Source organism: Plecotus auritus (genome assembly GCF_963455305.1).
Source record: "Plecotus auritus genome assembly, chromosome: 10".
Lineage (NCBI taxonomy): Eukaryota > Metazoa > Chordata > Mammalia > Chiroptera > Vespertilionidae > Plecotus > Plecotus auritus.
Window position 1 is genome coordinate 553,225 of NC_137785.1, and position 18,700 is coordinate 571,924.

At 48.1% G+C, this 18,700-nt stretch overlaps 1 protein-coding gene across 2 annotated transcripts in view; it reads left to right on the forward strand.

The window, feature by feature from the left end:
- LOC308235019 (uncharacterized protein) overlaps positions 1–18,700 on the forward strand; it is a 170,948-nt gene that overhangs the window by 116,069 nt on the left and 36,179 nt on the right. Inside the window, exons 1-2 of one of the 2 annotated variants that reach the window (XM_080643620.1) lie at positions 3,676–3,843; positions 5,792–5,942. The exons of the other annotated variant lie outside the window; for it this stretch is intronic. The gene's annotated coding sequence lies outside the window, so the exon portion shown is untranslated. Of the gene's footprint in view, positions 1–3,675; positions 3,844–5,791; positions 5,943–18,700 lie in introns of those variants that run through there. 2 annotated transcript variants of the gene reach the window in all.

The window sequence follows — 18,700 nt, forward strand, 5'->3', positions numbered from 1 at the left end:
CGTTGCTTCTTTTTTCTTTTTTTTTTTTTTTAATTTTATTGATATTTTACAGAGAGGAAGGGAGAGGGACAGAGAGCCAGAAACATCGATGAGAGAGAAACATCGATCAGCTGCCTCCTGCACACCCCCCACCGGGGATGTGCCCGCAACCAAGGTACATGCCCTTGACCGGAATCGAACCCGGGACCCTTCAGTCCGCAGGCCGACGCTCTATCCACTGAGCCAAACCGGTCTCGGCTCTTTTTTTTTTTTTTTTAATATATTTTATTGATATTTTACAGAGAGGAAGGGAGAGGGACAAAGAGCCAGAAACATCGATGAGAGAGAGACATCGATCAGCTGCCTCCTGCACGCCCCCCACTGGGGATGTGCCCGCAACCCAGGTACATGCCCTTGACCGGAATCGAACCCGGGACCCTTCAGTCCACAGGCCGACGCTCTATCCACTGAGCCAAACCGGTTAGGGCTCTTTTTTTTTTTAAGTATTTTTTTTTTTTATTGATTTCAGAGAGGAAGGGAGAGGGAGATAGAAACATCAATGATGAGAGAATCATTGATCAGCTTCCTCCTGCATGCCCTCCACTGAGGATGGACCTGAAACCAGTGTTATAGAAAACCAGAGAAGAACCAAGCAGTACTTAGAGAGATGTTGTTACATTTATTATGCCCGGGTCCAGAGGAAAATGTCTCTCAAATTCTGGGCCCCAACATGGAGGAACTTTCCCTATTTATATGTTTTTACCTTCTTTGTCTCCCAAATATGGGGTGTTTCTGGGCCCCTTTGCAAGTTCTTAAAGAGCCCGTATGTGCTGGGGCCTTGAGACCTCAACCAGAGGCCTGGCCTGGTGCCAGCACCGATAACTTTGTCCTGGGAAGGTTTAATGCCTCTCTGAAGTGGGAGTAGTCTTATTTTCCTTATTATTTAAGCAAGCAAGCATTTACAGAAGCCAAATAGCAGGAGTTAAAATTTCAAACAGGCCCTAACTGGTTTGGCTCAGTGGATAGAGTGTGGGCCTGGGGACTCAAGGGTCCCAGGTTCGATTCCGGTCAAGGGCATGTACCTTGGTTGCGGGCACATCCCCAGTAGGAGGTGTGCAGGAGGCAGCTGATCAGTGTTTCTCTCTCATTGATGTTTCTAACTCTCTATTCATGTCCCTTCCTCTCTGTAAAAAATCAATAAAATATATTAAAAAAAAAAAAAAATTTCAAACAGCAGTTTTTATATAAGACTAGAGGCCCAGTGCACAAATTGGTGCAAAGGTGGGATCCCTCCGCGTGGCTGGAGATAGGGGTCTATGGGGGGCCAGCCAGCCAGGGGAAGGAGCCATGGGAGGTTGATAAACTGGCGGGCGGGGGGGGGGGGGGGGGGGGGGAACGGATCATGGGAGGTTGGCTGTGGGAGCGCACTGACCACCAGGGGGCAGCTCCTGCATTGAGCGTCTGCCCCCTGGTGGTCAGTGTTCATGACAGTGACTGGTTGACCAGTCATTTCAGGCGTTCTATTTGGTCAGTCCTAATGGTCGCTTAGACTTTTATATACATATACTAGAGGCCCAGTGGACAAAATTCGTGCATGGGACAGGGTGTCCCTCAGCCCAGACGTCCAACTGCCTACCAGGATCGGGCCTAAACGGGATCGGGCCTAAACGGGCAGTCGGACATCCCTCTCACAATCCAGTACTGCTGGCTCCCAACTGCTCGCCTGCCTGCCTTCCTGATTGCCCTGACCGCTTCTGCCTGCCAGCCTGATCACCCCCTAACCACTCCCCTGCCAGCCTGATTGATGCCTAACTGCTCCCCTGCAGGCCTGGGCACCCCTAACTGCCCTCCCCTGCAGGCCTGGTTCCCCCCCAACTGCTCTGCCCTGCAGGCCTGGTCACCCCTAACTGCTCTCCCCTAGAGGCCTGTTCCTCCCAACTGCCCTCCCCTGCTGGCCACCTTGTGTCCACATGGGGACAATCATCTTTGACCACATGGGGGCAGCCATCTTGTGTGTTGGAGTGATGGTCAATTTGCATATTACTCTTTTATTAGATAGGATAGATGGATGCTTCACCAGGGCCTGTGCCCTTGACTGGAATCAAACCTGGGACCCTTCAGTCCGAAGGCTGACGCTCCATCCACTGAGCAAAGGCTGGGGCTTATCATTGTTCTATCTCTCCCTCTCTCTGAAATCAACACACAAAAATATATATTTTTTAAAAAATAAGGTAGTATTGCCCTAACCAGTTTGGCTGAGTGGATAGAGCGTCAGCCTGTGGACTCAAGGGTCCCAGGTTCGATTCCGGTCAAGGGCATGTACCTTGGTTGTGGGCACATCCCCAGTAGGAGGTGTACAGGAGGGAGCTGATGGATGTTTCTCTCTCATCGATGTTTCTAACTCTCTATCCCTCTCCCTTCCTCTCTGTGAAATATCAATAAAATATATTTAAAAAATAAAAATAAAAAATAAAATAAAATATATTAAAAAAAAAATAAAAATAAAAATAAAGTAGTATTGCCGAAACCGGTTTGGCTCAGTGGATAGAGCGTCGGCCTGCGGACTGAAGGGTCCTGGGTTCGATTCCGGTCAGGGGCATGTACCTTGGTTGCGGGCGCATCCCCAGTGGGAGGTGTGCAGGAGGCAGCTGATCGATGTTTCTCTCTCATCGATGTTTCTAACTCTCTATCCCTCTCCCTTCCTCTCTGTAAAATATCAATAAAATATATTTAAAAATAAAAATAAAAATAAAATATATTTAAAAAAAATAAAAATAAAAATAAAGTAGTATTGCCCAAACCGGTTTGGCTCAGTGGATAGAGCGTCGGCCTGCGGACTGAAGGGTCCTGGGTTCGATTCCGGTCAGGGGCATGTACCTTGGTTGCGGGCGCATCCCCAGTGGGAGGTGTGCAGGAGGCAGCTGATCGATGTTTCTCTCTCATCGATGTTTCTAACTCTCTATCCCTCTCCCTTCCTCTCTGTAAAATATCAATAAAATATATTTAAAAATAAAAATAAAAATAAAATATATTTAAAAAAAAAATAAAAATAAAGTAGTATTGCCGAAACCGGTTTGGCTCAGTGGATAGAGCGTCAGCCTGTGGACTGAAGGGTCCTGGGTTCGATTCCAGTCAAGGGCATGTACATTGGTTGCGGGCACATCCCCAGTGGGAGGTGTGCAGGAGGCAGCTGATCGATGTTTCTCTCTCATCAATGTTTCTAACTCTATCCCTCTCCCTTCCTCTCTGTGAAATATCAATAAAATATATTTAAAAAAAATAAAAATAAAAATAAAAAATTAAATAAAATATATTTATTTTTTATTTTTTATTTATTTTTGTTTTTGTTTTTAAAATATATTTTAAAAAAAATAAAAACAAGGTAGTATTGGACGTTCCTGACATTGCCATGACCGTGAACAAAGCCCCTCTCAGGAGGTGGGAACAGCGCCTTTGCAGGATTCCCCCCCCCCCCCCCCAGTAGGAATTCCTCCTGGGAGACCCCAATGGATGATTTCTCCATGCCGCCTCTAGAGCCTGCGAACTACATTACCCAGAAGGCGCAGCGCCCACAGCAGCCAATGACAGAGCGGGCTGTTGCCCGGCTCGGGGCTAGATGGGCGGGGTCCTCGCTCAGGCGTTTTTTTCCGGCTTCACCTGGGAGGGAGGTGACAGGACCGGAGGCGGGAAGGAGTCGGCGTTCCCGCAGCACCGACGCCGGTGGGAAGCTCACGATTGTGACGCTCGGCGACCCCGCGAGGGACCCGCTTCAGGGGGGTGACGGGGTCCCCTCCTCCCCGCCGGCCCCGCCCGCTGCGCCCAGAGAGTCCGATGGCGGCGCCCGCGCCGAGGCGCCCGGCTGAGGTGAGCGTGTCCCCGGGGCCGCCCCGCCTCCCCACCCCGAACCCCGCAGCCCGGGGCGGGCGCCCCGCAGCCCGGGCCCCGCGTCCGTGGGGAAGGCCGAGAGCAGAGAGGCGGGTCGGGCTCCTGAGGCGCCAGCAGGTCCGCCGGGTGGGAAGGGGGTGTGGGCGTCTGAGGGGCCCGCGCCCCTCTGGTGCCCGATGGGGCAGGAAAGGGGGGGCCGCAGGGGGGACTTCCGGGCCTCCCTCGGGACCGCTCCTGGCGGTGGGCCCCTCAGGGCGGGGGTCGTGGCTGACGGTGTTGAACGTGTGAGTCACTGGGCGCCGTGAGCGCGGACCCGGGTGAGGGGGGAGGGGTGTGTGTGAGGGACCCGGGTGAGGGGGGAGAGGTGTGTGTGACGGACCCGGGTGAGGGGGGAGAGGTGTGTGTGAGGGACACGGGTGAGGGGGGAGGGGTGTGTGTGACGGACCCGGGTGAGGGGGGAGAGGTGTGTGTGACGGACCCGGGTGAGGGGGGAGAGGTGTGTGTGAGGGACCCGGGTGAGGGGGGAGGGGTGTGTGTGGCGGACCCGGGTGAGGGGGGAGAGGTGTGTGTGACGAACCCGGGTGAGGGGGGAGAGGTGTGTGTGACGGACCTGGGTCAGGGGGGAGAGGTGTGTGTGACGGACCCGGTGAGGGGGGAGAGGTGTGTGTGACGGACCCGGGTGAGGGGGGAGGGGTGTGTGTGACGGAGCCGGATGAGGGGGGAGAGGTGTGTGTGAAGGACCCGGATGAGGGGGAGAGGTGTGTGTGACGGACCCGGATGAGGGGGGAGAGGTGTGTGTGACGAACCCGGATGAGGGGGGAGAGGTGTGTGTGACGGACCCGGGGGAGGTGGGAGGGGTGTGTGTGACGGACCCGCGTGAGGGGGGAGGGGTGTGTGTGACGGAGCCGGATGAGGGGGGAGAAGTGTGTGTGACGGACCCAGATGAGGGGGGAGAGGTGTGTGTGACGGACCGGGGTGAGGGGTGAGGGGTGCGTGTGACGGACCCAGGTGAGGGGGGAGGGGTGTGTGTGACGGACCCGGTGGAGGGGGAGGGGTGACTGGGATGGACCCGGGTGAGGGGGGGAGAGGTGTGTGTGACGGACTCGGATGAGGGGGGAGGGGTGTGTGTGACGGACCCGGATGAGGGGGGAGAGGTGTGTGTAACGGACCCGGTGGTGGGGGAGGGGTGTGTGTGAGGGACCCGAGTGAGGGGGGAGGGGTGTGTGTGACGGACAGGGTTGATGGGGGAGGGGTGTCTGGGACGCGGGGCAGGGAGGCAGCAGGGCTGGGAGTGGGACAGGGACTGGGGGTAATAGGGAGGCAGCGGGTGCAGAACGGGGTGCCCGCGAGGAGGCGGTGTGAGCTGATGGCGCCCAGGCCCTGGTGTGGGGACCAGGGGACGCAGGGCCCCTCCGGCTGTGTAGGGCAGGGAGTTGCTTTGCCGGCGGGAGGGCCCCTAGGGCTGGCCCTCAGCTCGGGTGGCATCTGTGTGTCCCCACGGCCCTTGCTGAGGGCTAAACAGTCACTATGGCCTGGCCGGCGTTGCTCAGAGGTTGGGCTTTGACCTATGAACCAGGAGGTGAAGGTTCCATTTCCTGTCAGGGCAGGTGCCCGGGTTGCAGGCTGCAATCCCAATAGGGCAGTGCAGGAGGGAGCCAAGCAATGGTTCTCTCTCATCATGGATGTTTCTGTCTGACTCCCTCTCGCTTCCTCTCTGAAACCAATAAAATATATTATAAAAATAAAAATAAACACAGTTACTATGGAACCCTAATAGGTGAGCAGACATCCGGGTCCCCAGGGCCTCGTGTCTCCTGGGCGGGAGGCGGCCTGGAGGAGGAGGAGCCGTGGCAGGTGTGTGAGGGGATGGGCTGGGAGGGTCTCAGAAAGACAGCGTGTGTGGTGTCCTCCGTCCCCATCTCCCCAGGCCCGTGTGACCTTTGACGACGTGGCCCGTGTGACCTTTGACGACGTGGCCGTGTACTTCTCCCGGGAGGAGTGGGGGCTCCTGGATGAGGCGCAGAGATGCCTGTACCGCGATGTGATGCTGGAGAACTTGGCCCTCGCATCCTCTCTGGGTAAGACTCTCGCCCTCTCACCAGGGACTTGGACTAGGTCTGCCCTGCCTCCCCCTCCTTTCCCCAGAGGCTGCTCTGTGGATCCCACGTGCTCCCCTGGGGACCCCAGGCCCTGCCCTCTTCTCTCTGCTGCAGCCCCAATAGCTGCCGCACTGAACTCCTCTCAGGGACGGGATGCCCTGAGTCTAATGCCGTCCACCATGCTTGCCCCCTCCCTGGCCAGGTCAGTGTGCTCAGATCCATGGTTCTTTTTTTTCTTTCTATTTTTTTAAAAATCTTTGTTGTTGAAACTATTACATATCTCCCTTTGTTTCCCCACTGACCTCTTCCAACCTCCCCCTACCCCTCATCCTTTGCCTTCACTATGGGTGATACATATATGCATACAAGTTCATTGGTTGATCTCATCCCACCATTTACAATAGCATGGATGGACCTGGAGAGCATTATGTTAAGTGAAATAAGCCAATCAGAGAAATATAAGTATCACATGATCTCACTTATATGTGGAATCTAAAAAACAAAATAAACCGATGAACAAAAATAGATGCAGAGCCCTAACTTGTTTGGCTCAGTGGATAGAGCGTTGGCCTGAGGACTGAAAGGTCCCAGGTTCGATTCTGGTCAAGGGCATGTACCTTGGTTGCGGGCACATCCCCAGTGGAGGTTGTGCAGGAGGCAGCTGATCAATGTTTCTCTCTCATTGATGTTTCTAACTCTCTATCCCTCTCCCTTCCTCTCTGTAAAAAAATCAATAAAATATATTAAAAAAAAAAATAGATGCAGAGACATAGAAGCATCAAACAGACTGTCGAACCTCAGAGGGAAGGCAGCGGAGGGTGCACGGTACTTGTTTTGATCCCTTCCTTTAGGTGGCATTTTCTAGGGCCTCTTTGTGCCAGGAATTGCAGAATTGTCATGGTCAAGGCCACTTAGGGAGCGGTATGGGGCACACTTGAGGCCAGATGCTGCTTGTGTGAGAAATTGTAGAGGAGAATCTGAAGCATGAGCCAAGACAGCTTCTTTGTGTGGAAAAGCTACTGGAAACAGCTTGGGTGGCCCTGAAAGTTGAGTGGGTGCTGCTTCAGGGAAGAAAAAGGGCGAAGCGAACAGTGTGAGGTAGATGGATGGAGTCTCAGATAGGGTGCCCACCTGCTGGCTCTGTGGGGAAGGGCTCAGAAACAACAATGGCCTCTACCAGCACTTCTATCAGGGAGAAGGCTGCCCCCAGCTCTCTTTCTGATACCGGACTCCCCATCTAAGTCCCCGTGTGGGCCTTTTCAAAAAAATTTTTATTTATTGATGGATTGATTTTAGAGAGGGAGAGAAGTAGTGAGGGAGAGAGAAGCTTTGATTTGTTGTTCCACTTATTTACACATTAATGGATTGTTTCCTGTATGTGCCTTGATCGGGGTCAAACCTGCAAACTTGATATACCAACTGAGCTATGTAGCCAGGGCCCTGTGTGCGCTTTTTAAGAGGAACTTGCTGGGACTCCAGCAGCTCTTAGCTTCAATTGCCGCTAGTTTTTACAGCTAGAGTTTGGTTGGGGGCCTTGTATGGAGCCGAGCCCACTTGCTCCTCAGGGTATTTTTACAGCCTAGATATCCCTACCAGTTTCTATCTGCCACATGTAAAAAACAAAACAAAACAAAAAAAAAACTTCTGGCCATTGGGGCAAAAATATGAAAATTTAAAATTTTTTCATTTTTAAAAATTTTCCGGTGTGGTTCAGTTGGTTGACCAACGTCCCATGTGCTGAAAAGCTGCCAGTTCGATTCTGGGTCAGGGCTCATGCTGGTTGCCTGCTTGGGGAGCTTGAGGGAGGCAGCTGATCAATGTTTCTCTCTGACATTGATGTTGCTCTCTCTCTCTTTCTCCCATCTTTTCTCTCTAAAATCAATAAAGCATATCCTATATAATAAAAGCCTAATATGCTAAGTGTTTAATTGTCTGGTCATCCATTCAACCAATCAAAGAGTAATATGCTAATGATATGCTAAGGCCTCTCAACCGCTTGCTGTAACATGCACTGACCACCAGGGGGCAGATGCTCCAACTGGTAGGTTAGCTTGCTGCTGGGGTCCGGCTGATCGGGACTGAGTGAGACGGGTTGGACACGCCCTGAAGCCCTCCCATGGTCCCTCCCCAGCTGGCCAACTTCCTGCGTCCCTCCCTGGCCCCTACTGTGCACCGGTGGGGTCCCTCGGCCTGGCCTGCCCCCCTCGCAATCCGGGACCCCTTGGGGGATGTTGGAGAGCCGGTTTTGGCCTGATCTCGCAGGCCAGGCCGAGGGACCCCATCGGTGCACGAATTCGTGCACCAGGCCTCTAGTTTAAAAAATAAATGAGTAAAATAAAATAAAGTTTCTGTCTCTAAACTTGATGTGTTCATGTAGTTTTCCTGATTTCCCCGAATTGTGTCTCTGTGCTCTCTTGGAGCTTGGTGAGCGTCAGTGAAGCAATTATGTAGAATTCTTTGACAAGCACTGTGTTGGTTTCACTTGCTGGAAACTTAATGTGCTTCTTTGGTGATGACATGTTTCCTTGATATTTTGGGGCTCCTTACAACATTTTCTTCATGTCTCCACATTTGATGGATCAGTTACCTTTTCCTGCTTTTATACACTCGTTTTATGTGCAAAAGTTTTCATCTTGAGTTGGTTGTCAGGTCATTAACCTCCAAGGGTGTGGCAGTTTTGGCTCTGGGGAGGAACCAGACTGTAAGGGAAGGGATGGCTAATGTTGTAGGGACTCTCAATAGCCAAGGCTGTAAGGTGAACTCACAGGTGTCCGGTCATGTTGAGGCGGGTAGGGTGAGCGATCAACCTGTGTTCCTATCATACCATGTAACCAGTGTTTTGTTGTCATTGCCAGTGCCAAACCTTACTTCTACTTCCCCTTCCTCACTGCTGCTACTTGACTGAATAGTCCATTCTACTATTTCATCGTTAATCTGACTTGTATCCATATATATATGTTTTTATTTCGAAGAGGAAGGGAGAGGGAGAGAGAGATAGAAACATCAATGTTGTGAGAGAGAAAAAACATGAAGAGGAAATCATTGATTGGCTGCCTCCTACACACCTCCTACTGGGAATCAAGCTTATGCTCAACTCAAACCATGACCTCCTGGTTAATAGATCGACGCTCAACCATTGAGCCATGCTGGCTGAGCCATGGGGACTTTGAAACAGATTTCAAAAGGAACAAAAAAGCTACTTGTTAATATTTCTACCTGAGATAGTCAATCTCATAATCATCACAAATCTCCAAATCTGGAGATCTCTGAACATTACAAGAGACTTTCCTCCCTATACACATATCCCTTCTCACCATCGCTGAGGAATGGGTGTCTGGCCTATTCTTCACAATTTCAGTGTTTGACCTCCTTCCACTGCCTTGTATTAATCCAGAGATTTTCTTTTTCTTTTTTAATATATTTTTATTGATTTCAGAGAGGAAAGGGGAGGGAGAGAGAGGTAGAAACGTCAATGATAAGAGAGAATTATTCATCTGCTGCCTCCTGCACCCCCTCTACTGGGAATCGAGCCCACAATCCTTGAACACAATTGAACCCAGGACTCTTCAGGCTATAGGCTGGTGCTTTATCCACTGAGACAAACCAGGTAGGTCAATCCAGGGATTTTCAACCTTTTCCATCTCATGTCACACATAAACTAATTACAGAAATTCTGAGGCACAGCAAAAAATTATGTTTTGTCCATCTGACCAAAAAATAACTATAATAGATGTGGATGAATCTAAATTAGAACATACCTATCTTTTTTGGGTTACACCTTATTCTTGTATCCTTTCTCTGGTGAGTCCTCTCCCATTCTTTTGCCTTAGAAAATCCCCAGTAGCAACTTCCCCCACCAGGTTTTAAGCCCTTTCATTAAAAAGCAAGCCATAGCCCTGGCTGGTTTGGCTCAGTGGGTAGAGCGTCGGCCTGCGGACTGCAGGGTCCCAGGTTCGATTCCAGTCAAGGGCATGTACCTTGGTTGCGGGCACATCCCCAGCTGATGGATGTTTCTCTCATCGATATTTCTAACTCTCTATCCCTCTCCCTTCCTCTCTGTAAAAAATCAATAAAATATATTTAAAAAAAAAAAAAAAGCAAGCCATAGACTAATTTCTCGATGTGACGAATGCACATTTGTGATGGTGTTGCTCCATCCTCAAAGTCAACCTGTACTTCACCAGCATTTATTTGTGTTCAGGTCACTGCTGTGGAGCAGAGGATGCAGAAGCTCCATGTGGACAGAGTGTTTCTGTGGGAGTGTCACAGTCCAGCCCCTCCAAGGCAGCTCTGTCTTCCCAGAAGACCCACCCCTGTGAGAGCTGTGGTCTAGCCTTGAGAGACATACTCCATTTGGCTGAGCACCAAGGAACACCACACAGACAGAACGTGGTTAGGTGTGGGGTGTGTATGAAAGAATTTTATTTGGGTGCAAACCTCCATACACACGGGAAAGAGAGAAAAGCTTGTTTCACTTGCAGGGAATGTAAGGAAGCCTTCAGTCTGAGACACACACATGCTCAGGACCAAGATTTTTACACTGGAAGACAGTGTTTTATGTGCAGTGAATGTGGGAAAACATTCAGCGATCAATCCTCATTCGCCGTTCACCAGAGAGTGCATACAGGTAAAAGCCTTCACGTGTGTGGCCAATGTGGCCAGTCTTTTAGGCGAACCTCAACCCTCAGCCAGCATCGAAGATTTCATTGCGGGCCAAGGCAGTCCAAGTGCGGCAAATGTGGGAAGTCCTTTCACCCAAAATCTGTCCTCATTTATCCCTGGAGAAGTCACACTGGAAAAAAATGTGAGTTGTGCTGTGAATGTGCACCATCTTTTACCCAGAGAGCCATCCTCATTCGACAGCGGACAGTTCACTCTGGAGAAAGGCGTTATGAGTGCATGCAGTGTGGGAAGTCCTTTAGAAGAAAATTTTACCTCATTCTGCATTGGAGAGTTCACACTGGGGAAAGGCCTCATGAATGCTGTGAGTGTGGGAAATCTTTTATCAGGAGATCAGTCCTTATTCTACACCGGAGAGTGCACACTGGAGAAAGGCCTTTTCAGTGCAGTAAATGTAGGAAGTCCTTTACCAGTAGTTCCATACTCATTCTACACCAGAGAGTTCACACAGGAAAAAGGCCTTATGAGTGCAGTGAATGTTGGAAATCCTTCAGCCATCAATCTTACCTCACTCAACACCAGATAGTTCATAGCGGAAGACAGTCTTATGAATGTAGGGAATGTGAGAAAGCTTTTATCTCTCGCACTGGCCTTAGTTACCATCTGAGAGTTCACTCTGGAAAAAGGCCTTATCAGTGCAGTAAATGTGACAAATCTTTCACCTCTCGCCCGGGCCTGCGTTACCATCTGAGAGTTCACACTGGAAAAAGACCGTATCAGTGTAGTGAATGTGGGAAATCTTTCTTATGTGGTTCCTACCTCAGTATTCATCAGAGAGTACACACAGGAGAAAGACCTTATGAGTGCAGTGAATGTGGTAAATCCTTTCTCCGAAGACATCACTTTCTTACACACCAGAGAATTCACACAGGAGAAAGGCCTTATCAGTGCAGTGAATGTGGGAAATGTTTTTCATCTGGTTACAACCTCAGTAATCATCAGAGAATTCACACAAAAGAAAGACCTCATCAGTGCAGTGAATGTGGGAAATCTTTTATCCTAAGACAGCACCTTCTTGTACACCAGAGAGTTCATGCAGGTCAAACGCCTTACCAGTGCAGTGAATGTGGTAAATCTTATTGTTCAAAGTTTAACCTTGTTCAACATCAGAGAGTCCACACAGGAGAAAGGCCTTATCAGTGTAGTGAATGTGGGAAATGTTTTACCTCAAGCTCTGTCTTTAATTATCATAAGAAAGTTCACACTGGAGAAAGGCCTTATCAGTGCAGCGATTGTGGGAAATCTTTTTTATCAAGTTCCAACCTCAGTACTCATCAGAGAGCACACACAGGAGAAAGACCCTACAAGTGTAGTGACTGTGGGAAATCCTTTTTCCGAAGATATCACCTTCATACACACCAGAGAGTTCACACAGGAGAAAGGCATCAGTGCAATGAATGTGGGAAATCTTTTGCATCTGGTTTCAATCTTAGAAATCATCAGAGAGTTCATACAGGAGAAAAGCCTTATGAGTGCACTGAATGTGGGATCTCTTTTACCACTCAGAGGAAGCTTCGTTATCATCGAGTAGTTCACACTGGGGAAGGGCCCTATGAGTGTCGTGAATGTGGGAAATCTTTTACCTCTCATTATGCCCTCCGTGATCATAAGAGACTTCATACAAACAAAAAACCTTATGAATGCACTAAATGCGGGAAATTGTTCAGAGCAAATTCTCACCTCATTGAGCACTGCAGAGTTCACACTGGAGAAAAACCTCATCGATGTGGAGAATGTGGGAAATCTTTTTCATCAGGCTCTGGCCTCCGTTATCATCAGAGTATTCACACCGGGTTAAGACCTCATGAGTGTAGTGAATGTGGGAAATCTTTTCTCAGGAAATCAACACTCATTCGCCATCAAAGAACTCACACAGGAGAAAGGCCTTATGTGTGCAGTGAATGTGGGAAGTCTTTTATGCAGAGACACCATCTTCTTGTACACCAAAGGGTTCACACAAAATAAGGGCCTTATGATTGCAGTGAATGTTGCAAAAACATTAAGGATAGTTCCTAGTCCAATTAATGCTGGAGCCTTCACACTGGAGGTAGGCGTTTTAGTCCAAAAATGGGGGAAAGTTTCTAGCCATAATTTTTACCATTTTTTTTTTAATCCTCACTGGAGGATATTTTTCCATTGAATTTTTAGAGAGAGGGAAATATCAATGTGAGAGAAACATTAGTTGGTTGCCTTCTGCATGAGCCCTGACCAGGCCAGGCCAGGGAGGAGCCTGCAACTGAGGTACATGCCCTTGACTGGAATCAAACCCGGGACCCTTCAGTCCCCAGGCCAATGCTCTATCTGGTTAGGGCAATTCTTACCTTTCTTAATACCTGAGTCTTCATATAGGAAAAAGGTCCTATGAGGATGGTGAATGTATAAAATGTATTTATGGAGTGTGTTATTATCTAAGTCTCTAAACAGGGGTCCTCAAACTTTTTAAACAGGGGGCCAGTTCACTGTCCCTCAGACCGTTGGAGGGCCGTACTATAGTTTAAAAAAAAACTATGAAGAAATTCCTATGCGCACTGCGGGCCCGGGACGAGTCGGCTGCTAAGCAGGACAGGCAGCGGCACCCGGCGGGCCAGATAAATGTCCTCAGCGGGCCGCATGTGGCCCGAGGGCCGTAGTTTGAGGACCCCTGCAAGAGAACATGTAGGATGTGGGCTCTATGGTGTAGCAAATGTGAAAGATATTTTACCCATAGCTTGACACACTCACCTCCAGAGAGTTCATCCAGGAAATGGCTTTATGAGTGCAGCGAATGTGGGAAATTTCCCCCCCAAGTATTTACCTTATTATACAGTGTGAAATTCATGCTGGGTAAATACCTCCGATGTGTAAGGGAATGTGCAATTTTCTTGTTCATTAAATGACCCTGGAAGAAGCCATCTGTCTGAATTCAATCTCACGTTTCCAGTTGTCACAGATAGACATTTCGCTTTACGTTTCAGTCATGTGGGAAGCATGTGTATCTGTGTGCTTTGTAACCTACCCAGGACTGTTTGCCATTTTCTTTCGTTAAAGCCATTTTTTTTACTCTTCCACATGGTAGGTTCCCACCTGTCCATTACCAGCCTCATGTGCTCAGGGCAGCTGGCCTCTGTTCTCTTACATATTGGTGAAATTAGGAGTCACCTGAGCTCTGTGGAGTTCACCTTGGGCACGAACCCGACACATTGTTGGCTCGGAGAATATCACAGAGTCTGGCTGGAGGGCTATGTGCTCCCATGAATTTTTTTTCAGCTTACAAGTCACCAACCTGAACTGTTGACTGCACATTGCTTTGGTTTGTACAATATTGTTTATGTCTGTATGGTATATAAGTTCTCTTTCATTTTGGGTGACCTATATGCCATGTGGGGTGCTTTATAAACAGATTTCACCTTCCGTAAGTATAAATGGTGAACTTTTTTTTTTTTTTTTTAATCCTCACCCGTGGATATTTTTCCATTTACTTTTTTTTTTTTTTAAATATACTTTATTGATTTTTTACAGAGAGGAAGGGAGAGGGATAGAGAGCTAGAAACATCAATCGGAGAGAAACATCGATCAGTTGCCTCCTGCACACCCCCCACTGGGGATGTGCCCGCAACCAAGGTACATGCCCTTGACCGGAATTGAACCTGGGACCCTTCAGTCCGCAGGCTGATGCTCTATCCACTGACCCAAACCGGTCAGGGCTCCATTGACTTTTAGAATGGAAGAGAGAGGAATAGACAGAAATACCGATGTGAGAGAGACACATTGATTAGTTGCCTCCTGCATGTGCCCCGACTAGGGCCTGGACTGGAGAGGAGTCTGCAGCTGAGATACGTGAACCCTTTGGTCCACAGGCCGACGCTCTACCCACCGAGCCAAACCGGCTAGGACGAAAATAAGAGTTTTGTGTATGCCTGTAGCAATGATCACCTCAAGGCCATTGTAAGTTAAAAGAAAGTGGTCCAGGGATGTGGCTCTTGTAATCCAGCCAGCACTCCTATTGAGTGAAGTAGAAATGTCTTTTATAACTAGCCAATATTTTTTGCCACTGAGGCCACACTGACCCTCAGATGGCAACAGGAGAAATATGGTGGGGTCCATATAAGATTGACAAACCTATTTCTTTTTAAAATATATACTTTTTTTTTTTTAAATGAGGTTTTTGTTTCATTTATTTTTTTTATATATTTTATTGATATTTCACAGAGAGGAAGGGAGAGGGATAGAGAGCCAGAAACATCGATGTGAGAGAAACATTGATCAGCTGCCTCCTGCACACCTCCCACTGAGGATGTGCCCGCAACCAAGGTACATGCCCCTGACCGGAATCGAACCCGGGACCTCTCAGTCCGCAGGCCGACGCTCTATCCACTGAGACAAACCAGTTTCGGCTAAAATATATACTTTTAAATTGATTTCAGAGAGGAAGGGAGAGGAAGATAGAAACATCAATGATGAGAGAGAATCATCAATTGGCTGCCTCCTGCACGCCCCACACTGGGGATGAGCCCACAACTCGATCATGTGTCCTGACCAGGATCAAACCATTATCTCCTGATTCATAGGTCTATACTCAACCACTGAGCCACACCAGCAGGGCATTAAATCTATTAATACAAAAATTTTTAAATACTTCAATAAGGTATAATTTACATGTAATAAACTGTACATATGTAAATTGTATTTGATAAATCTTGACATTCATGTGAAGCTGAAAACATCACTGCTATTACAGTAATGATTTAATTTGTCAGTGTGTTTTTGGCTTATGTCCTTTTATAATCTCTCCCTGCTCTTCACAGCCCTCCAAATAATTTGGTTTACTTTCCTTTAGTATAGATACCTTTGTATTTTCTATAATTTATATGATGGCAATCATTGAATGTTTACTTATTTTTTTCTGGTTTCCTTTATGTTGTATTATTACTTAGAGATTCATCTATGATATAATTACCTCAACTTCCCCCCCGCCCCCACCTATGGATATACCACAATGGGTTTATCCATTCATCTCTTTATGGACATTTGGATCATTTCCATTTTTTAAAAAAATATATGTTATTGATTTTAGAGAGAGGGGGGGGGAAAACATCACTGTGAGAGGGATACATCAGTTGGCTGCCTCCTGTAAGTCCCCTACTTGGAATCTAATGCGCAATGTTTTGTTGCACAGGAGGTCGCCAAACCAACTGAACACACTGGCCGTGGCATCTTTCACGTCTTCATGCATTCATTGGTTTATCCTTGTATGTGCCCTTACTGGGCATCGAACCCTCAACCTTGGTGTGCTGGGGTGACGCTCCACCCAACTGAGCTCCCCAGCTGGGCCTCTTCATTATTTTCAAAAATTTCGTGCTGTGCACAATGTAATGGAAACATACACCATGCACTTTGTTTTTTTTTTGTTAATCCTCACCCGAGGATATTTTTCCCATTGGTTTTTATTTTATTTATTTTTTTTCACTTTTTATTTTATTATTTTTTAAAAATATATTTTATTGATTTTTTATAGAGAGAAAGGGAGAGGGATAGAGAGTTAGAAACATCGATGAGAGAGAAACATCGATCAGCTGCCTCCTGCACACTCCCCATTGGGGATGTGCCCGCAACCTAGGTACATGCCCTTGACCAGGAATTGAACCCTTGACATTTCGGTAGGAGAGCAGAGGGTGAGAGAGATTTTCTGGGAGCCGTACACACTGCTCAGCAATGATGCCCTCAGCACAAACGTTAGGAAGTGGACTTGACTCCAGCTATGGTCCAGCTATGGATTGACAGAAATGACTTTGGTGGGGGGGGGGGGGGAGGGAGGACAGAGACAAGCTCAGGATATGAGGAGGGATGTGAGGGTCTTACTCATGGATGCAGTAAATGCAAAGTTCTCCCACATCCCATCCCAGTCCATGAACCTCAGCCTCACCCAGGAGGCCCCACTCAAGGGAGAAGTTAATGGCCATGGCCTCCAATGTCATACTCCATCCTTATAGAGGTGGTTTATTCTGCTATAGTAACTTCTCTCCTAAAACCACAATGATGTCCCTTCCTTCCCCAAACATACCCACATCCATTCTCTGGTAACCCTACTCCCAATCACCCCACCTCAAGAAAGACCGCAGGTCCTGGTGCTCGCTCCCAACCCACAGCCACAACGATCACTGACTCTGCACAAAGTAGGCCTCCGGACCTGAATCGGGGCCCAGTATTCTTTTTAAAACATATTTTTATTGATTTTAGAGAGGAAGGGAGAGAAAGACAGAAACATCAATGATGAGAGAATCACGAATTGGCTGCCTCCTACCTGCATGCCCCTTACTGGGGATTAAGCCCACAACCCGGGCATGTGCCCTTGGCCGGAATCAAACCTGGGGCCCTTCAGTCCGCAGGCTGACGCTCTGTCCAGTGAGCCAAACCAGGCTTGATATTCTGTCACTGGGAAGACCAATATATAAACAACAGGCTTCCCTGTCATTTTGCTTTAATAACACCTGTGCCTCCATGACTATGTCATGTCCCCTCCTTCCTCAGAAGTCATCCTGGATTGGCTGCCTGCCAGGTTATCCTCGATGCCCGGCCCCGCCCAGGTACCCACGCTAGATCTGCACGTGGGCATCCAGCCTCTGCTTCCTGATTCACCGTTAGCATCACCATCATGTTTAGGATTCCTCTTCCTGTTCCTAAGAGTCCCCCCTCTCCACACACCGCCCACCACCTTTTGTAAACTGTCCGTCTGACAGAGTTCCAGAACTGTGTGTCCAGCTGCCCACTGAGGAAGGGCACTCCTTTGTTCTCTGGAATATCTCACACACTGAATATGTCTAGAAGGAAAACTGCTGCCCCAACAGGCTTGGCTCAGTGGATAGAGCTCTCGGCCTGCGGACTGAAGGGTCCCGGGTTTGATTCCGGTCAAGGGCATGTACCTTGGTTGCGGGCACATCCCCAGTGGGGGGTGTGCAGGAGGCAGCTGATTGATGTTTCTCATTGATGTTTCTAACTATCCCTCTCCCTTCCTCTCTGTAAAAAATCAGTAAAATATATTTAAAACAAAACAAAAAAACTGATCACCACAGTGAAAAGGACTCCCACTCTCGACCACACATCTCACTAACAGAGCTTCCATCCTTCCAGTTGCCAACCCCAGAAATTTGGAGTCACCCCGGGTTGCTACCTTCCTCTCTCTCACCAACACAATCAGAAAATCATAGCTGCTGTGTTTTTTAAAGGTTTCCCCAATTAAAAATATTTATTTAACGCAGAAAGATAGAAAGATCAACTTTACTGTTCTACCTATCCATTCATTGGTTGCTTTTGCATGTACCCAGACTGGAGATTGAACCCACAAACCTGGCATATAGGGTTGACCCTCCAATAAACTGAGTTACCTGGTCAGGGCTAAGCTGCAGTAAATGTATTTTAAAATTAAAATACATCTACTGCACGGTGTGGGGAGTGCAGAAGGCAACCGATCAATGATTCTCATCATCGATGTTTCTATCTCTCTATTCCTCCTCCTCTCTGAAATCAATAAAAAAATATTAAAAAAATAAAATTGAGCTAATCTTCCATTTCACCAGCAAAAAAAGAAAACACACACACACAAATATCCACAGCACAATTTCCTGGAGATGTCAATGCGAGGTTTAGCTGTAAACTGACTGGCATTCTCTCCTTTGTTAGGGGCCTGAGAGACATTTTGTCATGCTGATGCATCAACATGAAAGAGTTGTCCAGTCAAGACTGAAGTTTTGTACAAAAACAGACCATTTTTTCCAAGAACAACTTGGTCGAGAAATGAATGGTTTGAGATGGGAGATGTTCTAGAAATGAAGGTGTTGTTTTTTTTTGTTTTTTAAATATTTTTTACTGCTTTCAAGAGAGGGAGCGAGAGAGAAACATCAATAATGAGAGAGAATCATGGATTGGCTGCTTCCTGCATGCCCCAAACTGGGGATCAAGCCAGCAACCCACGCATGTGCCCTGACCAGGTATTGAACCATGACCTTCTGGTTCATAGATTGATGCTCAACCACTGAGCCACACTGGCCGGGCTAGAACGAAGGTTTTGAAACCTGACAATG